Source organism: Leptonychotes weddellii, chromosome 4 (genome assembly GCF_054177405.1).
Source record: "Leptonychotes weddellii isolate Sample4059 chromosome 4, ASM5417740v2, whole genome shotgun sequence".
Classification (NCBI taxonomy): Eukaryota; Metazoa; Chordata; class Mammalia; order Carnivora; family Phocidae; genus Leptonychotes; species Leptonychotes weddellii.
Genome location: NC_138372.1, coordinates 107,555,860 through 107,566,104, shown reverse-complemented (window position 1 = coordinate 107,566,104; position 10,245 = coordinate 107,555,860). Strand labels below are relative to the sequence as shown.

The following is a 10,245-nucleotide window of genomic DNA, read 5'->3' as shown; positions in this document are numbered from 1 at the left end:
TGGGAGGGATGGGGTGGCTGGGTGATAGACATTGGGGAGGGTATGTGCTATGGTGAGCGCTGTGAATTGTGTAAGACTGTTGAATCACAGACCTGTACCTCTGAAACAAATCATACATCATATGTTAAAAAAAGAAGAAGAAGAAAGAAGATAGCAGGAAGGGAAGAATGAAGGGGGGAAAATCGGAGGGGGAGACGAACCATGAGAGACTGTGGACTCTGAGAAACAAACTGAGGGTTCTAGAGGGGAGGAGGTTGGGGGGATGGGTTAGCCTGGTGATGGGTATTAAAGAAGGCACGTACTGAACGGAGCACTGGGTGTTATTCGCAAATAATGAATCGTGGAACACTACATCAAAAACTAATGATGTAATGTATGGTGATTAACATAACAAAATTAAATTAAATTAAAAAAAACAAAACTATGAAGTTTGCTCAAGAAAAAAGAAAAAAAGCACGTACAATCTCCATGGAAGTTTTCCTGCAATTGCTAGAGGTTCACACACCTCCAAAAGCATGGACGTTGAAACCTGGCTAACGATCCTGCCCTACATGTTTCCCTCTCCTCTAATAACTTTTAAGTCTTTTCTCTTCATCCATTTTTCCCACCGCCTTTTTCTCTCCAATATATTTGCTGTCCTCCATTATACTGACCCAAGGAAGGTCCACACTTTGTCCCTTCCTGTCCTGCTGCTCTATGCCACTTTCTGTCTGATCCTTCCAGTGGTCTTTCTCTTCGCCTTCACTTCTCATGAAAATTCTACTCAGACTCCTGCATTCTAGCACACACATGCAAACTGATTGTCTCTTTATTTTCAATAACTGTGGCTCCCTCACTTAAACATGCTATGTTACACCCCCACTAACTAGGAGGTCTGGAAATAGGTGATGGAACACAAAAGAAAATGCAATGTACTTACACTCTCATAGAGTTTACAGATGAGCGAAAAAGATAAAATCAGACCAAAACCTACACATATGACGTGTTACCTTACCAACATAGAGACGTATGGGGTTCTTGGGGGAGCATATAGCAAAGGGTCCTAAAGCAACTTGCTGAATGGGCTCTGGGGATTTGAGGAGGGGAGGGGAGGCTGCTGGGAAAATGGCATCTCCAGCAAAACCCAAAGAATGAGCAGGGGCTGGTCAGACCAGTTGGGTGGGGGAGACCAAACCAGGCAGAGCAAAGAGCTTGTTGGCGGCCTGCTTCAGAGTGAGCTTGGCTGAGCTGAGAGCCTGCAGAATCCCATATGGCAAGCTCAGAGCCCGAGGAGTGACAGGCATGGGGCGAGAGGACACAGCGGCCAGATCAGGCCATCCTGGAAAGCCACCAAAAGGACTGTGCATTATATAGCGAGGGTAATAGAACCTGATAAAGGGTTTTTAATAGACGAGAGACATGGTCTGCTATGAGGGAGGAGCTGAAAGCTTATTTCACTTTTTATATTAAATTTTTGGTTATGCAATACATTCCCATGTTTTCAAAAACAAGAAACTAAAAAAAAATTAAAAATAAATAAATAACCAGAAACTATGAAAAGGCATTCAGCAAAAGATTTTCCTGGACCCCAGTTCACCTCTCTCTCCTAAATAGATGTCAAGTTTTCATAGTTCTTATGAGTCATTTCTGACTTCTTTGTGCTTATACAAGCTAATATGACTAGAAAATCTTATTTTTCTTCTCATATATTCAAAAAGTAACACACCATGCAGTGTTCTGTGCCTTGATTTTTTTTTTTTAGCTACAGATTGAGAGCCTCACACCCACAGTTTTCAATTCCTAAGTTTTGAGAATCTACATTTTTTTTAAGGGGGAGGGGCAGAGGGAGAGGGAAAGAGAGAATCCTAAGCAGGCTCCATGCCCAGCCCTGAGCCTGATAAGGGGCTAGATCTCATGACCCTGAGATCGTGACTCAGTCAAAATCAAGAGTCAGACGCTTAACTGACTGAGCCACCCAGGCACCCCTGTGTCTTGAATTTTTTGAGATAGTTTTTTACTCTTTTGCATACTGTCGATTTAGCTCTTATATTAGTATTTGTATTATTTACCTTTAACAAATGTAGGGCTCTCCTCTCCTACCAGAGAGTGAGCTTCTGAGGGGCAGAAACTGTGCCTTATTCAATTTCGCATGAGGTAGATGTTCTGTAAAAATCTGTTGAATTGAAGTAGGTGATGAAAAAGTATCTTTGGTGAGTAACTCTGTTACTATTGGAAAGAACAAATGCTTCATCTGGCCCAATCTCTCAAATTTTTTACATTTAATTATGGCACTTCTCCAACATGCATAAAAGTAAACAGAATACAAAATGAGCCTCCACATACCCATGCCCAGATCCAACAATTGTCAACATTTTGGCGACCTTGATTCTCATCTATGCCCACCACCCATCCACTTTGGGGAAGGAGGGGGCTGTGGTATTTTAAAACCAAATGCAAGACATCATGTCATTTCCTCTGTAAATACCCAAGACTGCACCTCTTACTGATAAAAGCCTTTGCTTTAACAAGATAAGCACATGCCAACAAAATTAATAGTAGTTCTCTAGTATCACCATCATTCCCTGATTTTCTCCAAAATGTCTTTCTACATTTGGCTTCCCAAATCGGGAGCCCCACAAAGCCCACAGATGATATTTGCTCATTGTGTTTATAGTCCTTACATCTCTTTGATTCCATCACAGCCGCCTCCTCTCTTCTTCCCTCTCTCTTTTATGCCATTGATTTGTCAGAGAAACCAGGTCATTTGTCCTGCATCGTGTCCCACATTCTGCATTTGGCTGATGGCTTCCTTGCGGTATCATATAACTTGCTTTCCATCCCCCATATCTCCTTGGAAGCTGGCAAGATTAGTGTTTTGAAAACTTCATCCTGGCTGCTATGTGGAGCACTGAATGGAGGGTGGGAAGAAGGAGAGTGAGAGGCTGTGTTGGTCACCCAATCAGATGATCTCGACGGCACATGGCTTCGGGGGCTGCACGGACAGAGGGAAATGGGCTCATTCAACGGACGCTTAGGAGACAGGACCCACAGGACTTGTTGCCTAATTGGAAAGGAGGCATGCTTCTCAATGCTCTATTAAGAATCTGGGCCTCACCATGAGACAAACCAAAAAGGCTGCTTTCTCCTGGAAAAACATTTACATGTTTACTGACATTCTCCTCACAATTATCATTTATGGCAAGTTTTAAGGGCATACAAAGTTGTAGTATTATTGTTGGTATTAAATTTTATTGCTGTGGCTTTAAAACATAAACAAAAATAATTCCTTAAGTAGTTGGAAATTGTAATAATACTCTTGGGATTGGATTTTCCTGCCATGGATACTGTAAAGCACAAAGATAATAAATTTAAATTGCAGTATTAGAATTGGGAATATATTTTATTGCTTTGGCCAGAACACAAACAAGCAGGATTCATAACTCTTATTTTTTTTCCCAGCAGCAGGTTTATATGCAACGACACCCGGGTCTAGTGTGGGGATGATCAGAGGTCACCAGCATCACAGGTCGTGTGACAAGGTAAGAAGCCTGGCGGGTAGGATAAGGTATAGGAGAGCTTGATTCTTACAGGTGGTCAGGGCACTGGAGAGAAGCAGGTCACGTGAGGAGGAGGAGGTGCAGGTGGTCACATGGCATCAAGAAAGGTTCATCTGGCAGGAATTGCTCTGAACCCCCACCTCACCAAGATGGCTCTGCATCCCACCCACCAGCACCCCACACGGCTTCACATGCTCCTGATTTGAGTCCAGTTTTGAAAACAAGTTGCTACAGACTAAGGACTGCTTTGGGTTTGGGTGTTGTATTGTCTTGCACTCTGTGGACACAGCCCGAGGCTTCCTCTGTGTCCATTTCAGTGGAAGGGCCACCATACACCCAGCCAGAAACCTAGAAGTTGTTCTTGATGCTCATCTTCCTCACCCCTGCACATTGTCAGTCATCAGCCCTCTGCATTCTGCCTCCCCAGTATCTGTCCCATCAGTTGCTGTCTCCCCACCCCGCCTCAGACCACCATCAGCTCTCACTGGCATCTCATTCCAGCCATGGTACTGCCCCGGGCCCCGCCCCTTGAGGTCCACCCTCCACGCTCACTGCAAGAGTAACGACCACCGTTTATTAAACATTCATACTGTGCCAGGGACCGTGCTAAGCATCTTACAGCAGTATCTCATGTGACCCTCAAGAGCTTCCCAATGAAGGAGGGATAGCTCTTTTTTCATAAATGATTAAACTGAGTTCAGACATTAAATAATAAAATACATCATATACTTATGAAAATCACCAGACACAAGCAGAAAAGAAATCTTAGATTCTTTCTTGGTCCTCAATTCTCCCTGTTGCCATTTCTTCCTCCAACAAATAAACCCCTTGGCATGAAACACAAGAGCATTGCCAGTGTCTCCAGACTCATCCATCACCTGGACCCCAAGCAACCACAGTTCTCATTAACAAAGTAACTTTGCATTCTTGGAATGCCACTTAGTCTTGTCCTTCCTCTTACCTAGAATGTAACCTCTTTCCTTGCCATTGTCTAACTACCGTTTGTCTTTCAAGATTTATTTTAGACATCATCTCGACCAGGAAGCCTACTTTTAAACCATGCCCTTCAAAATACCCATGAGCATGCAGCCTGTGTGCACCCCCCACATGTGCACACATGCACACACACACACATATGCACGTGCACAGCTGGATCCATGGCTCCCCTCTCGGATCCTACTGTACCCTGCGCATCTCCCTATCAAGGTGCTTATCATACTGTATTGGGACCATCTACCTCGTCTTTTAGCCTGTAATTTGCCTGAGGGCAGGGACTATGTCTTTTGTCTCTGAACTCCCAGAATCCAACACCTGAATTTCAGCACACAGCAGGTGCTCAATGGCATTTGCTGAATGAATGCATGAGCAAATGAGCACAGTATAAAATACAATGATTCCAAGAGTAATTATTAGAACAATAAGATATGGGCCTTTTGAACCTGAAAGAAATATTGGGCTTTTATTCAGTTTCAGGAATTATATTTATATACAACCTTTCAAATTCATTCTGCAATTACTCACCTGTTTTCATTCTAAAACCCCGCAAAAGGTTACCTATAAACTCATGGCAGAGTGTAACTGATGGGGAATAAGCAATTGCTTTCCGCGCACTTTAGCGAGCGCGTGGAAAATAGCACCCGGGCAACGACACAAATAAATATTGGGAGTGACGTTTACCAGGTTACAGCAAACTCAGAATGCAGCAAGTAGTTAAAGAAATTAGAAGGTGTAGTAAGTTTGAATCCTCCCAAATGCCAGTCCGCCTAAATTCTCTGAGCTTCTTGTTTGGGGGGAAAACTCCTAAATTCTCAAGTTATGTGAAGCTTTTTTCTTGTCGTTGATCCCCACTGAGGTAGGTCATAGACTCCCAGAATCAGAGCATGGAATTCGGGAATATGGAAAGCGAGAGAAGCTGACAGGAACCAGGCCTCTGACCATGGCCCATTCCTGGCTCTGTTTCTGTTTCCATAGAAATGGCCATCTGATGAGCCAAAATAAGTTTAAGACTCCTCTACTTTGTTTTCCTTTCTTGTTCCTTTGAGATAACCCCACAGGGTTTGGCTAATTGGAGAAAAGTGGCTTGTGGCTACCAGTGACAATGTCTGAAAAGTTAAATATTCTCCCAGTAGCAACAGCATGTTTCTGCTCCATCCCCACGTTGGTCTGCTCCCGGGACGGCTGCCCACCCCCCCACCTGGGGTGAGGTGCTCACAACCTTTGGATCACCAATCATCTTCCAAGTCACTTCCGGCAGTTGGATAACCTTTATGACTGCACGCGTTGCTGGGTATTCATGACGGTCCCTATCAAACTGAGATGAATGTGTTCCATAATGTCTGTTTTTATTACATTAGGCTGGGAAGATGAAATCAAAAGAACTACTTTCAACAAAAATGTCCTGTGTGGACAGTTCAATACTCTTTCTACAGGCCCCGGTGATTGCCCTCATTGTATGCAGGATAAAGGCTAAACGTGCAGCTACCTGCTAGTTTGACAAGGCGGTTCTCCCGCCAGCAGGTTGTTCAGGCTTTTTTTTTTTTTTTTTTTTCCCAGAGCAAGCCCTCTGATTCCACCAAACCCACTGGATTAACAAAAACCTGAAAGCAAAATAACACAAAATGATATCCCCGCATGAGCTACTATTAGACTTTGCAACCTACAATTACACCAGTTCAATCTCAATGCCCCCAAACATAATTTCATTAATGCAAGCCGTGTCAGAACTGGTAAATATCTTCTCTTCTTGGATTTTCTGTTATTATTAGTTTTCAGCCGAGAATGATGAAGCAGGCCCAGGCCACCCGAACAAGGTAAGGGGGAGCCCACCGCCCGGTCGAGATGACAGGCAAGGGAGGGGCTGTCAGAGGAATGAAGAGGAGAACTGGAAAAGTCGATTTGGAGAGAAAAAAAGAAAAAACGAGAAGGAACAGAGAAGAGAGAAGGGGTTCAAGGAGGAATTCCGCGGGCAAGTACGTTGAGCTGTGCCGGGGGACGCACGCCTGTGGCTGGCACCCCCTAGGGAGCTGACAGGCGGGGTCCCCACAAAGCTGAGCGCCGTCTGTGGGCGCAGGATCTGGACCTCAGAGCTGCTTGAAAGAACAGCGTGCAAGACGTCCGACTCAAACCCTTTAAAGAGATTTCCTCCTGTGACAGAATCCTTGGCCCAATACAGATGCACAGTGTGTAGTTAATTTACTTTATCAGAGAGAAAAAAAACTGTCCTAACATTCTTAGCTGGTCCAAAATCTCCCTTCTGTCAAATGGCTTTCTGGGCTGGCAAAGAGGACTAGGAGGAAGATTTCGGAGCTTGGGCTCAGACCAGCAACACATGTGCTCTTGGGCAGCCCTGCATCCGGAAAGAGAGGGCAGAACATTTACAGAAGAGATCTCAGTGGCTGATTCATTTCGGGGGCAGTATGCTGGTCAGGAGGAGAGATTGGGGAAGGAGAAGGACCTTGATTTTAGTAGCAGCTTGGCCACTTACGAGCTGTGACATGGGGTAAGCTCATGTGTGGGAGCCACCATTCCGTCAGCCATAACAAAGAAAGAAGACTAGCACCTGCCTCGTAGAGTTCCCGAGATAACAAAATGCCCCGGGGCAGGTAAGGTGCTTAGCACACGTCTGGAAACACATCTGCCCTCGACTGAAGGTTAGATAGTATGATTTGAAGTATAATGAAGAATGATATGAATAGAACTAGGCTTAGGAGTCTATGAGAGTAAGGGAAAAGGATTAAAACCAATTTTAGGAGGGCGCCTGGGTGGCTCAGATGGTTAAGCATCTGCCTTCGGCTCAGGTCATGATCCCAGGGTCCTGGGATCGAGTCCCACATCGGGCTCCCAGCTCAGCGGGGAGCCTGCTTCTCCCTCTGACCCTCTCCCCTCTCATGCTGTTTCTCTCTCGCTCGCTCTCTAAAAAAAAAAATAAAATCTTTAAAAAAAAAAAAAACCAATTTTAGGGTTTTAATTCTCATTAGCAAATACTGAGTGAGACGTGAAGCCTCATTTTGGGGGTAGCATCTTTCTAAAAGGAGGTGCTAGGATGGGCAAGATGCTCTAGGGACGTGGGGATTCCATCTGTACGGCGTGTTCATGGCTGTTTGCACGTGTGAGGAAGGGAGGCACCCAGGAAGTGCTTCAGGGTGGGCAAGGGTTGCTGAAGTCAAGGAGCCGGGAAAGAAACGGCTGGAAAGCAGGTTAACCCAGAAGTTCTTTCCAGAGCAACAAAAGTCTCCTCCTGCAACATGTCACATTCTAACCTCGGGGGCGGCAAGAAGAGCACCTGCCCACACGTCCCTGGCGCCGAGCACCAGGGGAAGCAGGGGGTCTTCAGTGATTGTGCGCGCTGAGTGGAGCCACCAGCTGGAGCTCATGGGCATTGTGCTAGCCTAGCCTGGATTTCACACTGTTTGCACAATTATGAAACAACAGACAACAGAAAAGGTGCCAATTCACTCTTCAAAGGCGCACGGACACCCCTCGTTCCTAGGGCTGGTGTGCTGCACGCAGACACCACAAACAGTGCTCCTGCTTCCCTCTCTCTGGGGAACCTCATTCAGTGCGTAGAGCCCTCCCGAGGGGCCTCCCCGCACACACACCCCCACACTTTGGATGGAGAAACAGCTCCTGGCTGGTGAGCCATCTCGGACCGAGGCTCACCGCACATGTTTGTGGTAGCAGAGCCTTTTCCAAACGCTGGCCCCTTGGTCTCTTTGCCCTCCCTGGCTGCTGAGGAAGGAAACCAGCTGCATCCCGGAAAACAATTCCACTCAACAAACAACGCAGCGCCCCGACTAATCATAATGAGGTCTGGTTCAAATGTTGGCACACACACAAAATATTAATTAAAATAACGTGCATGATAAATAATATTGGGATCCAAAGCACAGGCTCCTCTAAAATCACAGTTGGTAATTATGTGAGCGCCTGCTAACACACACTCAGAACTCCAGTGTTGCTTACATGACAAAATTAGTCGCGGGGAGGTGACCTTGAGAGGTCGTCTCGTGTGAGTACCCTCCCGCTTAGAAACTGAACAACATCTAAACAACACTGCGAGAAGAGCATTCGTCCTCATTTCCAAGGGCTAAGGGGAGAAATTCCCTGAGAACTCAAGAATTCAATTTAATAATAAATATTTGAGCACCGGCTGGTGTAAGGCTCTCTCTGTTTATCACTGGGGATAAGGGATGGGGCGCAGGGGGAGGCATGGTTCACATTTTTAAGAAGTAACTGGTTAAGGGGCGCCTGGATGGCTCAGTCGGTGAAGCACCCAACTCTTGGTTTCAGCTCAGTCAGGTCACGATCTCAGGGTCGTGAGATCGAGCCACATGTCGGGCTCAGCCCTGGGCACGGAGCCTCCGTAAGAGTCTCTCTCTCCCTCGCCCTCTGCCCCTCCCCTCCCCCACCTCTCCCTCTCTTAAAAAAAAAAAAAAGGAGAAGAAAGAGAAGTAACTGGTTATTGGTCAACAATACCTGTTTCAGATAAAAAGTCCTTCTATATCCCTCACCCAAATCTTTCATGCTGCTATTAAAAACCCATTGCCACTTGTTTAACTCCTTGACTGAGGACCTTACGATTCCAGTTCTAGAGCTTCTAGGGTCTTTACCAGGTACCACAGACTCTGGGGTAGGGCCGACAACAGGTAAGTATCCCCAGTAATTCTGCTCACTACTGAGATACTGACCTAAAGTTTCCCACCAACTCCCAACATAACGAAGCAATTGTGCACCATCTACTTTATCTAGATCTTTCAAATTATGACCAAATTTAACATTTATTGCCCCAGTTAATACAGAAGCCTAACTGGGAAAGGAAAAGACCTCATTATCTTAATTCCAAAACCATTTTCTATTTGTGGCTCAGTCAACATTTCGGCATCTCATTAAACGTATTTAATTTCATTCCCTTAACAATAACCCACGTACCACACCAGTGACCACAACTTCAGTGTCCCAGCCCCTAAATCCTATTAGTGTTCAGGAAGCCTCATAGTTGCAACATAATGTTCAATCAGTGCAGAGAAATTAATTAAATTAAAATTATTTTTATTGTGATTTAATTAGCTTGATTTAATTACTTTGTTCACGGACTGAGCATTCTGTTTACAGGCAGATCCCCGCTCTCATTCGTGGCATGAATGTTCCCATAGAATTACACATTTTCTCTGTTCAACCATTGGAGCGGGCTGGGGGAGTTTGCCAGAAACTCACAATTTATCACAATCAGCATCATCACAAATTATAGGAAGCATCCAGCAATATGATAACTTCTAAATGAAGTGTCTGAAAGCAGGTCATACCACCAGCCTCGGCTGTTAATCCGTCATATTTCATAGTCAGCCTGACACCTTGTCCAATTTGCTGTGCCTGCTTTATCCCCGGGCAGCTCCTGTGAGCTGCCGCCTCTCGCAGGGCCCGCCTGGGGGGGCCCAGCTCCCACTCAGGCCAAGGGCCTGCCTGGGCCTCCTCGGCCCCCCTGCAGCCCTGGCTCCACGCGGTGGCCACTCAAGCTGGGGCTCCTGCTTCGTCTTTCTCTGAGCCAGCGGTCCTGTACCTGACGTGCACGATCTGACATCCAGTATTTCGACTGGGGGATGTAGGCAGCAAACCACAGAGCATTAGCAGTTCCTGAGGCTGGGTCTCAGTGAACATAGGCTATTTTCATGATGTCATTGCAGTTACTTTTCATATCTTGGCACACTTGCCT

General features: G+C 45.7%; 1 long non-coding RNA gene across 2 annotated transcripts in view; it reads left to right on the top strand.

Moving 5' to 3' along the window:
- Positions 1–8,947, top strand: part of LOC145720908 (uncharacterized) — a 21,380-nt gene extending 12,433 nt beyond the window's left edge. Inside the window, exons 3-4 of one of the 2 annotated variants that reach the window (XR_014144194.1) lie at positions 3,442–3,518; positions 6,090–8,947. This is a non-coding gene — a long non-coding RNA (uncharacterized LOC145720908). Of the gene's footprint in view, positions 1–3,441 lie in introns of both variants that reach the window. The other variant, XR_014144193.1, reaches the window with a different exon arrangement.
- Positions 8,948–10,245: the final 1,298 nt, after the last annotated feature.